This window comes from Nycticebus coucang, chromosome 11 (assembly GCF_027406575.1).
Source record: "Nycticebus coucang isolate mNycCou1 chromosome 11, mNycCou1.pri, whole genome shotgun sequence".
Taxonomy (NCBI): domain Eukaryota; kingdom Metazoa; phylum Chordata; class Mammalia; order Primates; family Lorisidae; genus Nycticebus; species Nycticebus coucang.
In genome coordinates, this window is record NC_069790.1 from 9,565,875 (window position 1) to 9,577,191 (window position 11,317).

The following is an 11,317-nucleotide window of genomic DNA, read 5'->3' on the forward strand; positions in this document are numbered from 1 at the left end:
TATGTTAACTAGTGTGATGAAAATGTGTCAAACAGTCTATGAACTAAGTGTATGGTGCCCCACGATCATACTAATGTACACAGCTATGATTTAATAAAAAAAACAAAAAGAAAGAGGTAAAGTCTCCATGTTTTTTTAAGGCTGCACAAATGTTCCTGAACCTCACTTAGATGTAAGGCTGTGCCTCTAGCATTCATTCCTGGCACCCGGCCCCCAGGCTGAATGTTTCCTTTCCCTGTTCTGTTCCTCTAGATGAATGGCTTTCCAACAGTGCCCACAAGCTCCAGGCTTGTTGTCCTTCTACAATCTTTAAGGGAGATGGCAGATAGAGGATGTTGTGCAGTTCTGGCAGTGGCTATCGTTTCCCCCATCAGGGAGCATTGCCTGGGAAACTGCTCAGGATTCTGTTATAGTCCCATGTTTTGGGATCCCTGAAAAAAAAAAAAAAGCATTCCAGTATATGTGTGTGTGTGGAGAAGTAAACACTGTTACGCATGAAACCCCTAGGACTTTAGCCATTCATGCTAGCCTACGCTGTACAAATACCTCACCCAGTCTTCTTCTTAACTAACTTATAAAGGCACCGGCAGCATCTTCCTGGTAAGCAAATGCTCAGGTATCAAGTCTTGCTTCTCCCTGAAAGTACCTGCACGCTCCAATTTTTACATTAGTTATTTCCTCTATAAACTCAGTTCTCCCACGGGTTTAAGAAAAGTCCTTCATTTGCAGACTGTCCAGGTTTTTTCTTTTAAGACTCTAGTGTCACTTTTAGTTTTTTCAGTTCTCTAACTCTCTGCACTGAAAACTCATACCCTCTATTTTTAAGTATGAAATAATTAAGAGGGCTACTCTTTCTAGTGAAAAAGTTGAGGCCAAATGGTCCTTATGATTGTCTTACTTTTCTTTTTTTTTTTTATGTCATGATTTATATTTTATTTTTGTATCCATTTTCTAAGTTTTCTCACTAAATCATGGATTACATTTACAGTAAGAAGAATTAATATGTGGATTTTCAAATTCAAGAAAAGAAAGAAATAGGCTCATATAACTTTGATGTCCCAGGTAGGAGTTCAGAGTTGGGCCAGAAAGTTGGCTGTAGTCCTTTTGAAAGTCAATAGAAAGGAGAAAACATGAGCATTATCATGATTTACATAGCCACCTCGTAAACCAGCTGCTGCAGAGAATTATAACATGCTCTGAGAACATCAAGTGTCTCCTATAAGTCCTCAGGAAGACTATACAATGAATCTGTACCAAGTGACATCTTCAGCATTGATCCAGGATTGTCTTACTTTTCTAAAGGTGGAAAAAGATGACTTAAAGATAAGTGTTATGTGATAGTAAGAGCAGCGTTCTTAAAACCAGGGAACGTGTTTGCAAGTTTATTTCTGTCACTCTCTAGGTTTTCAACATTAGATATTTCACCATATCTTACAAGTCTTGATTGCCTCCGGTGTGAAGTTACTGTGATCCTTCACTTTTGCTCGCAGAGAAAGTTTGCAAAGCTCTTTGACATTTTTCATTTTGCTTAGTTTCCCATGCTTCTTCCCATGACAGAGAACAAAGATGAAAATTCCCAATTTTATTACACAGAAAAATAAAGTGCAGGGTGACTAGGGACATCCGTAAGATCATTCAGCTCCAAGTGGCCCAGTGGAGAACTAGATCTGGGATTTCCATGTTGCAGTCCAGCACTCCCGAACCACCCGCCCCCCGCCCCCCCCCCAAAAAAAATTGAAAATTGAAATTTGAACCTTAGTGGTTGTTTTATCCCAGAAAATAGAAGAATCTTCCTTAATCTTCTAACTGGGACACTTTCTAGAAGATATTGTCAAACCCTTTAGTTCAACTGTCCAAAGAGCTTGGATTAGAAGTCATTGTTGGAGACGATGATTTGAGCCACACCATACTTTGAGGGTGAGTCATTATTTTCAACACCCACATTCACGTTTCCAGAATTTATAACCCAATATAAGATTTCTTTATTGAAGTTATAACTAGGAAAAAAAATAGTTTCTAAATCAATTTGTATTGCATGGAAAAAATTGTGTATGAATGATTTTCAAATATCAAAGTAGGAAACTAAATTTCCATGGCAATTTAGAGTCAAATTATGGTAATTTGTGGTGCTAATGAAATGAAAAGAAGAATTTCATACTCTGAGAGATGAAAGTACTTATTTTGTTTATATTACTCTAAATATTTAAATGAGGTGATTAAGACACAAGGACTCAAAGCCACATGGGTGGTTCAGAGCCCTCTTACATGGACTCCTTCCACCTGCTCTGTGACTTCAGAGAACAGCCCTCTTTTCTGCTTTGGAAAGTGATTATTAGCTGAGTATACTGTCTGGGACCACATAACTCAATCCCTAGTTTTTCTGTTTCTATGGGCTTTTCAGTGAGGTTACCCTCAGAAGATAACAAATGCCATGTGATTTGACCAATTCTCAAGAATTCTGTCAGATGTTCTGTGAGTATAGCAGATTCTTAACAGCCCTAGTTTGCCTTTTAAGAATACATTAACTGTGCTTGCTTCGGCAGCACATATACTAAAATTGGAACAATACAGAAAAGATTAGCATGGCCTCTGAGCAAAGATGACATGCAACTTGTGAAGCATTCCATATTTCTTATATCGGCGTGGATGTGGAAATGAGAGAACACTTCTACACTGCTGGTGGGATTGCAAACTAATACAGCTTTTCTAAAGAGAAGTATGGAGAATCCTCAAAGATCTAAATGTAGACCTTCTATTTGACCCTGCAATCCCATTACTAGGTATCTACCCAGAAGAACAAAAAATCATTTTACCACAAAGATAGTTGCACTAGAATGTTTACTGTGGCTCAATTCATGATAGCCAGGTTGTGGAAGCAACCTAAGTGCCCATCAACACCTGATCAACAAACTGTGGTTATAGGTATACCATGGAGTATTATTCAGCCATTAAACAAGGTGGAGACTTTACATCTTTTACATTTACCTGGATGGAGTCGAAATACATTCTTCTTAGTATAGTATCCCAAGAATGGAAAAATAAATATCCAATGTACTCCATACTAATATGAAATCAATATATAAACAATTACAAGATCATAAGAACAATGAAACACTAATATAGTCCAGTTTGGGGGGAGAGGAAAGTTGTAGGGGGAAGGGAGAGGATGTTTGGCACAAGGAGGGAGGGCATGAGGCGGGATCACAACTAATGTGCACATTGTGAGGGTGTAAAACACACCCCCTGGTGAGGGGCTCTTCTACAAATGGAAATTTACCCTGGAAGTGAGAACAATGTAACCTAATTGTACCCTCATATTAACTTTATTTAATTAATAAAATAAAATATAGGGGGAAAAAGTGCATACATTAACTGACATTATGTCTACATACATTCAAATACAAGTTTAGCCCAGCTATTATTTTAGTATTTCAAATACACTTTGTGTGTGTCTCAGGAAAAGCCAAAGACAAAAACAACAGCAAACTTCTGTTCAGATGCTTTTTAAAAACAAGATTCCTTAATGCTTCATAGTATAACCTTGTTTTAGAACCTAAAAAAAATAAATAAATAAACAGATAAACAAGCAAAAAGAAATAAAAATGAACCTATAATTTATCATTTTCATAGCCCAGGTTTAATCTTCTACTGGGCTGGAGTATCATCTTTTATGATATTATGTTTACATTGATATGGTCTTAATTAAGTAAAAGAAGTTTATTTATGGTAAGTCTTCCATATGTGTACAACAATGTACTTATTTTTTTATTATTAAATCATAGCTGGGTACATTAATGTGATCATGGGACACCATACACTGGTTTTAAAAACCGTTTGACACATTTTCATCACACTGATTAACATAGTTTTCCTGGCATTTTCTTAGTTATTGTGTTAAGACATTTATATTCTACATTTACTAAGTTTTACATGTACCCTTCTAAGATGCACCACAGGTGTAATCCTACCAATCACCCTCCCTCCGTCCATCCTCCTCCCTCCCTCCTCTCCCTCTCCCCCTTCCCCCTATTCTTAGGTTATAACTGGGTTATAGCTTTCATGTGAAAGCCATAAATTAGTTTCATAGTAGGGCTGAGTACATTGGGTACTTTTTCTTCCATTCTTGAGATACTTTACTAAGAAGAATATGTTCCAGCTCCATCCATGTAAACATGAAAGAGGTAAAGTCTTCATCTTTCTTTAAGGCTACATAATATTCCATGGTGTATATATACCACAATTCATTAATTCATTTGTGGATTGATGGGCACTTGGGCTTTTTCCATGACTTAGCAATTATGAATTGGGCTGCAATAGACTTTCTGATACAAATATCTTTGTTATAATGTGATTTTTGGTCTTCTGGGTATATTCCTAGTAGATGAATTATAGGATTGAATGGCAGATCTATTTTTAGATCTCTAAGTGTTCTCCAAACACCTTTCCAAAAGGAATGTATTAATTTGCAGTGTAGAAGTGTTCCCTTTTCTCCACAACCACGCCAACATCTCTGGTCTTGGGATTTTGTGATATGGGCTAATCTTACTGGAGTTAGATGGCAAATCAAAGTAGTTTTGATCTGCATTTCTCTGATGATTAAAGATGATGAGCATTTTTTCACATGTCTGTAGGCCGTGCACCTATCTTCTTCAGAGAAGTTTCTCTTCAAGTCCCTTGCCCAACCTGCGATGAGATCACTTGTTCTTTTCTTACTTATACGTTTGAGTTCTCTGTGGATTCTGGTTATTAAACCTTTGTCAGAGATATAACCTGCAAATATCTTCTCCCATTCTGAGGGCTGTTTGCTTGCTTTACTTACTGTGTTCGTGGCTGTGCAAATTAGTTTGATCAGGTCCCAGTAGTGTATTTCTGAATATTCGCCCAGACCATTTCTTCAAGGGTTTTCCCTGCACTCTCTTCTAGTATTTTTATAGTTTCATGTCTTAAGTTTAAATTTTTAATCCAGCAAGAGTTTATACTCGTTAATGGTGAAAGGTGTGGGCCCAGTTTCAGTCTTCTACAGGTTGCCAGCCAGTTCACCCAGCACCATTTGTTAAATAGGGAATCTTTTCCCCACTGAATGTTTTTCATTGGCTTGTCAAAGATCAAATAACGGTAAGTAGCTGGATTCATCTCTTGGTTGTCTATTCTGTTCCAGACATCTACTTCTCTGTTTTGTGCCAGTACCGTGCTGTTTTGATCACTATCGATTTATAGTATAGTCTGAGGTCTGGTAGCGTGATTTCTCCTGCTTTGTTTTTATTTCTGAGTAATGTCTTGGCTATTCAAGGTTTTTTTCTGATACCATATAAAACAAAGTATTATTTTTTTCAAGATCTTTAAAGTATGACAGTGGAGCTTTAATAGGGATTGCATTAAAATTGTATATTGCTTTGGGTAGTATGGACATTTTAACAATGTTGATTCTTCCCAGCCATGAGCATGATATGTTTTCCCATTTGTTAACATTTTCAGCTATTTCTTTTCTTAGAGTTTCATAGTTCTCTTTATAGAGATATTTCACATCCTTTGTTAGATAAACTCCCAAATATTTCATCTTCTTTGGCACCACTGTAAATGAAAAAGAGTCCTTAAATATTTTTTCAGCTTCACTATTGGTGGTATATATAAAGGCTATCAATTTATGAATGTTGATTTTGTAACCTGAGATGCTGCTGTATTCCTTGATCACTTCTAAGAGTTTTGTAGTAGAATCCCTGGTGTTTTGCAGATATACAATCATTTCATCTGTGAAGAGTGAAAGTCTGATCTCTTCTGACCCTATATGGATACCGTTGATCGCCTTTTCTTCCCTAATTGTGGTGGCTAAAATTTCCATTACAATGTTATAGAGCAGTGTAGACAATGGGCAGCCTTATCTGAGTGGAAATGATTTCAATTTAACTCCATTCAATACGATATTGGCTGTGGGTTTGCTGTAGATGGCCTCTATCAGTTTAAGAAATGTCCCTTGTATACCAATTTTCTTAAGTGTTCTGATCATGAAGCAATGCTGGATATTATCAAAAGCTTTTTCTGCATCAATTGAGAGAATCATATGGTCTTTGTTTTTTAATTTGTTTATGTGCTGAATTATACTTATAGATTTACGTATATTGAACCAGCCTTGAGACCCTGGGATAAAACCGACTTGGTCATGATGTATAATTTGTTTGATGCATTTTTGGATTCTGTTTGTTAGGATCTTGTTGAATATTTTTACATCTATATTCATTAGTGATATTGGTCTATAATTTTCTTTTCTTGTTGGGTCTTTTCCTGGTTTGGGGATCAGGGTGATGTTTGCTTCATTGAATGTGTTGGCTAGTCTTTCTTCGTTTTCTACCTTTTGGAACAGGTTGAGTAATATAGGTACTAGTTCCTCTTTAAAGGTTTGGTAGAATTCTGACATGAAGCCATCTGGTCCTGGGCTTTTCTTTTTAGGGAGATTTTGTATGGTTGATGCTATTTCAGAACTTGATATGGGCCTGTTCAACATTTCCACTTGATTCTGGCTAAGTCTTGGAAGGTGACGTGCTTTCAAGTAACAGTCAATTTCCTTCAGATTTTCATATTTCTGAGAATAAAGTTTCTTGTAATATTCATTAAGGATTTTTTGAATTTCTGAGAAGTCTGTTGTTATTTCATCTTTGTCATTTCTGATTGATGAGATTAGAGATTTTACACTTTTTTTTTTTTTTCTGGTTAGGTTAGCCAAAGGTTTATCTATTTTATTGACCTTTTCGAAAAACAAACTTTTGATTTGTTGATCTGTTGTATAATCCTTTTGTTTTCAATTTCATTTAATTCTGCTCTAATTTTTGTTATTTCTTTTCTTCTACTGGGTTTGGGGTTGGAATGTTCTTCCTTTTCCAGTTGCTTGAGATGTCCCATTAAGTAGTTAACTTCCTCTCTTTCCGTTCTCTTGAGGAAGGCTTGCAGTGCTATAAATTTCCCTCTTAGGACTGCCTTTGCAGTATCCCAGAGGTTCTGATAATTCATGTCTTCATTGTCGTTTTGTTCCAAAAGTTTGGCAATTTCCTTCTTAATCTCATCTCTGACCCAGCTTTCATTCAGCATAAGGTTATTTAACTTCCATGTTTTTGTATGAGTATGCAGATTCCTGTTGTTACTGAGTTCAACTTTTATTCCATGGTGGTCCAGGAAGATACAAGGAATAATTTCTATTCCTTTAAATTTACTGATATTAGACTTTGACCTAAGATGTGATCGATTTTGGAGTATGTTCCATGGGCTGATGAGAAGTATGTATATTCAGTTTTGTTGGCATGAAATGTTCTGTAGATGTCTGCTAAATCCAAATGTTGGATGGTTAGGTTTAAATCTAAAATTTCTTTTCTCAGCTTCTTCTTGGAGGATCTATCCAACACTGCCAAAGGAGTGTTGAAATCTCCGACTATTATGGAGCTGGAGGAAATCAAGTTGCTCATGTCTGTTAGAGTTTCTCTTATTAATTGAGGTGCATTCTGGTTGGGTGCATAAATATTAATAATTGAAATCTCATCATATTGAGTATTACCCTTAACAAAGATGAAGTGACCATTCTTATCCTTCCTTACTTTTGTTGGTTTAAAGCCTATTGTGTCTGCAAATAAAATTGCAACACCTGCTTTTTTCTGATTATCATTTGCCTGAAATATGGACAACCATCCTTTTACCCTGAGTCTATATTTATCTTTTAAGGTAAGATGTGACTCTTGTATGCAGCAAATATCTGGCCTGAGTTTTTGTATCCAGTCAGCTAACCTGTGCCTCTTTAGAGGACAGTTTAAGCCATTCACATTAATGGAAAATATTGATAAGTCTGGTAAAATTTTGGGTACCGAGTTTTTCGAAAGTCCAGTGGACATTTTTAATCCTTTTGCCACTGTGGAAGTTGGAGTTTGATCCAAAGTTTCTGAGTGAGTTTTCTTTTGTGATAGAGGATTGGGCTGGTCATTATGGAGGATAGGTCTGAGAATATCCTGAAGAGCTGGTTTGGTTATGGCAAATTTCTTCAACATATGAATGTCATTAAAGCATTTAATTTCTCCATTATAAAGAGATGACCACAATTCTAGTTTCTCAATGACCACCCTCTTCTGGCTTGAAAAATTTCGGTAGGGAGATCTATAGTCATTCTAACATTCTTCCTTTTGTAGGGAATGGATTTCTTACATCTGGCTGCTTTCAGAATTTTCTCCTTCATATTAACTTTAGTGAAGTTAATTATGATATGCCTGGGGGATGTCTTATTTGGATTGAGTTGTGCTGGGGTTCTGAAACTGTCTGCTGTCTGAATTTCAGAATCTTTTGGCATGTCTGGAAAATTTTCTTTCATAATTTCATGGAGAAGGGCCTCTGTGCCTTGCGAGGCCACTTTATCACTTTCAGGGATTCCAATGAGGCAGATATTAGCCTTCTTCAAATAACAATTTATTGAAAATATTTTAAGGGACCAGACTACTATTTGAGTCATAGTGGTGTGATAGTGACTGGGCATTTAAATAAACAAAAGAAGGAAGAAAAGGAAGTAAGAAGGGAAAGAAGAAAAGAAAGGGAAGGAAAAGGAAGAAAAAGAATAGAAAAGAAAAGAAAAAAAGGATAAAAGAAAAGAGACAAGAAAAGAAAGAAATGAAGTAACTCCATTGAAGGGTCTAGGAGTAGAAAAATATATATTCAGAAACACTTAAAAAATAGGTCTTTTGTTAAAAGTAGCAGCAAAACATGCAAAGTATGGCCACTCAGCTGTCCTAAGAAGCTAAGAGGTAGCATTTTTTGTTGTTGAATATTAAATGACTTAGTGTATATGAATATTCACATTAATCTTTTCCTGAATACTAGCTATCATAAACCATATCAGACCAAACTTAATTTCTGCCAGAGACACTACTTATTGTTATGTTAAAACAACAAAGAAATCAAGCCTAATTCCACTTTCCTGGGTTTTCCAGCAAGGGGAAAGGGTGTAAAAAGATGGCTAAAAGCAAGTTTAATCTCAAAATAAACGAGAAACTACCTAACTATGGGATGAGCATTCAAATAATTACTTTCCAAGACTATCCTGTTGAACATATTACTAATATCTAAAAATGTTCTTGGAGAACAAAGCACAGCTGGGGATACTAGACAACTGGAGAAAGACAAATATCCAGTTTTCAAAAAGACTCCAAAGTGTACAAACCAGTGTGAGTTTAGCATCAATAGTCATCATAATTCTAGTTAGAACTATTAAAGAAATGGTTTGTGAAGAATTATAAGTCAAAAGAAGTAGTTTTTGGAAGGAGGCCTGAGTGCATAAAAGCAAATATTGCTATAGTTTTTTCTTAACTTCAAATTGGAGAACATTATACCCATTTGGTTTATCTGAATTTCAATCAAAATTTAATTATTTTCATTTGTCTCCACTACTGGAAGGTATTTTTATTTGCTTTTATATTCATCAGTAGGACAAAGGAATAGATCCAGTGTTTAGTTTTAGATTGAGAGATGGGAACACTTCTGCACTGCAGGTGGGAATGCAAACTAATGCGCCTCTTCTGGAAAGAAGTTTGGAGAACACTTAGGGAACTAAAAGTAGACCTGCTGTTTGATCCTGCAATGCCTCTACTAGGTATATATCCAGATGACCAAAAATAACTTTACAACAAAGACATTTGCACAAGAATGTTTATTGCAGCCCAATTCATAATTGCCAAGTCATGGAAGCAGCCCAAATGCCCATCGACCCATGAATGGATTAACAAATTGTGGTATATGTATACCACAATTCATTAAAAAGATGGAGACTTTACCTCTTCTGTGTTTACTTGGATGGAGCTGGATCATATTCTTCTTAGTAAAGTATCTCAAGAATGGAGAGAGAGCATTTGAAACAGATCTTGAAGTGTGTAATAGAGTTTTGCTTGGTGGAGAAGGTAATCATGGGTGATTTAGAAAACAAGTAAGATATTTATACACCAAATAATCATTTTGTGCCTTTTTTTGATTATCTATTTTTCCATAAAATTAGTTTTCTTGGAATTAAAGGTTATTAATTATTTTAAGCTTCCTTATATGCAAAATTCTTTCAACTGTAATGCTCATTTCACAATCTCACTAGTAATTTATTTAGCACGATGAATAGAATGTGTGTGTCTTTAGGTTTAAAGATGAAAATAAAATTCAAAATAGCATATTTGATAGGATAATACAATTTATGATTAAAATAAAATTTTAGTAAGTTTTTAGAGAGTAAAGCTTAATGAAAACTTCTTAATAGTAGAAACACTAAAAAAAAAAAAAAATTACAGTGACTCTAAATTCTTACCTCACCACTCAGTGGGAGGTGTTTTAATATATTAAGCAGTAGACAAATCAATCTTTTAAATTTTTTTAAGTTTATTAAAAAGCCTTTGAGCTGAAAATGCCAAATGCCAAGACTTAATTTCAAAAGTGTACACGTTACTTCAACTTTATCACACTATTTCAGCTTTTGCTATTTAAAAATGTGCAACCATCCTTCAATATAACTCTTAATAGTTATTTGCTATTTACATTAATAAATCCTGCTTCCTTTAGTGAGATGAATCACTTCATAACCTTTGCCAGGCTATTTCTTGGCATTTTAATATTTTTCTACTCAGATTTGTAATTACCCTCTGTGTGTTCTCTTCAATCAGAACAACCTTTATATCATACTACAGTCTTTTCCTATATATTTCAATTTAATATTTCTATTTATATAAAATATAGTCATATTCATTAAAAAATACATGTAATTTTTTTTTTTTTTTTGTAGAGACAGAGTCTCACTTTATCACCCTCGGTAGAGTGCCATGGTATCACACAGCTCACAGCAACCTCCAACTCCTGGGCTTAAGCGATTCTCTTGCCTCAGCCTCCTGAGTAGCTGGGACTACAGGTGCCCGCCACAACACCCAGCTATTTTTTGGTTGCAGTTTGGCCAGGGCTGGGTTTGAACCTGCCACCCTCGGTATATGGGGCCGGCGCCCTACCAACTGAGCCACAGGCGCCGCCCCAAATACATGTAATTTTTTATTATTTTGTTGTCTTCTAGTGGGGTTTAATACAGCTATTATTATATTGTGATATATTGTTCTCCTTTTTGACACTAGTGCTTACCAAATTATCTGTGATCAAGAACCACGTTTGTTTCTGTTTTACTTTTCTTTGCTAACTTTAAATTTGATGTAGATGAATATGTTTATAGGATGCAGTGTCAAATTGCTATAGAACGGTCTAAATACTTTCCATTTTCATTTCTTCAGCTGCCTTGTTACTGAGAACCAATAATAGTCATCAGTCATCAGTCATC

At 35.6% G+C, this 11,317-nt stretch overlaps 1 non-coding gene across 1 annotated transcript; it reads left to right on the forward strand.

Moving 5' to 3' along the window:
• Nucleotides 1–2,527: 2,527 nt before the first annotated feature.
• LOC128560534 (U6 spliceosomal RNA) lies at nucleotides 2,528–2,633 on the forward strand. The gene has a single exon (XR_008373031.1). It is a non-coding gene; the product is annotated as a U6 spliceosomal RNA (small nuclear RNA).
• The last annotated feature ends 8,684 nt before the right edge of the window (nucleotides 2,634–11,317 follow it).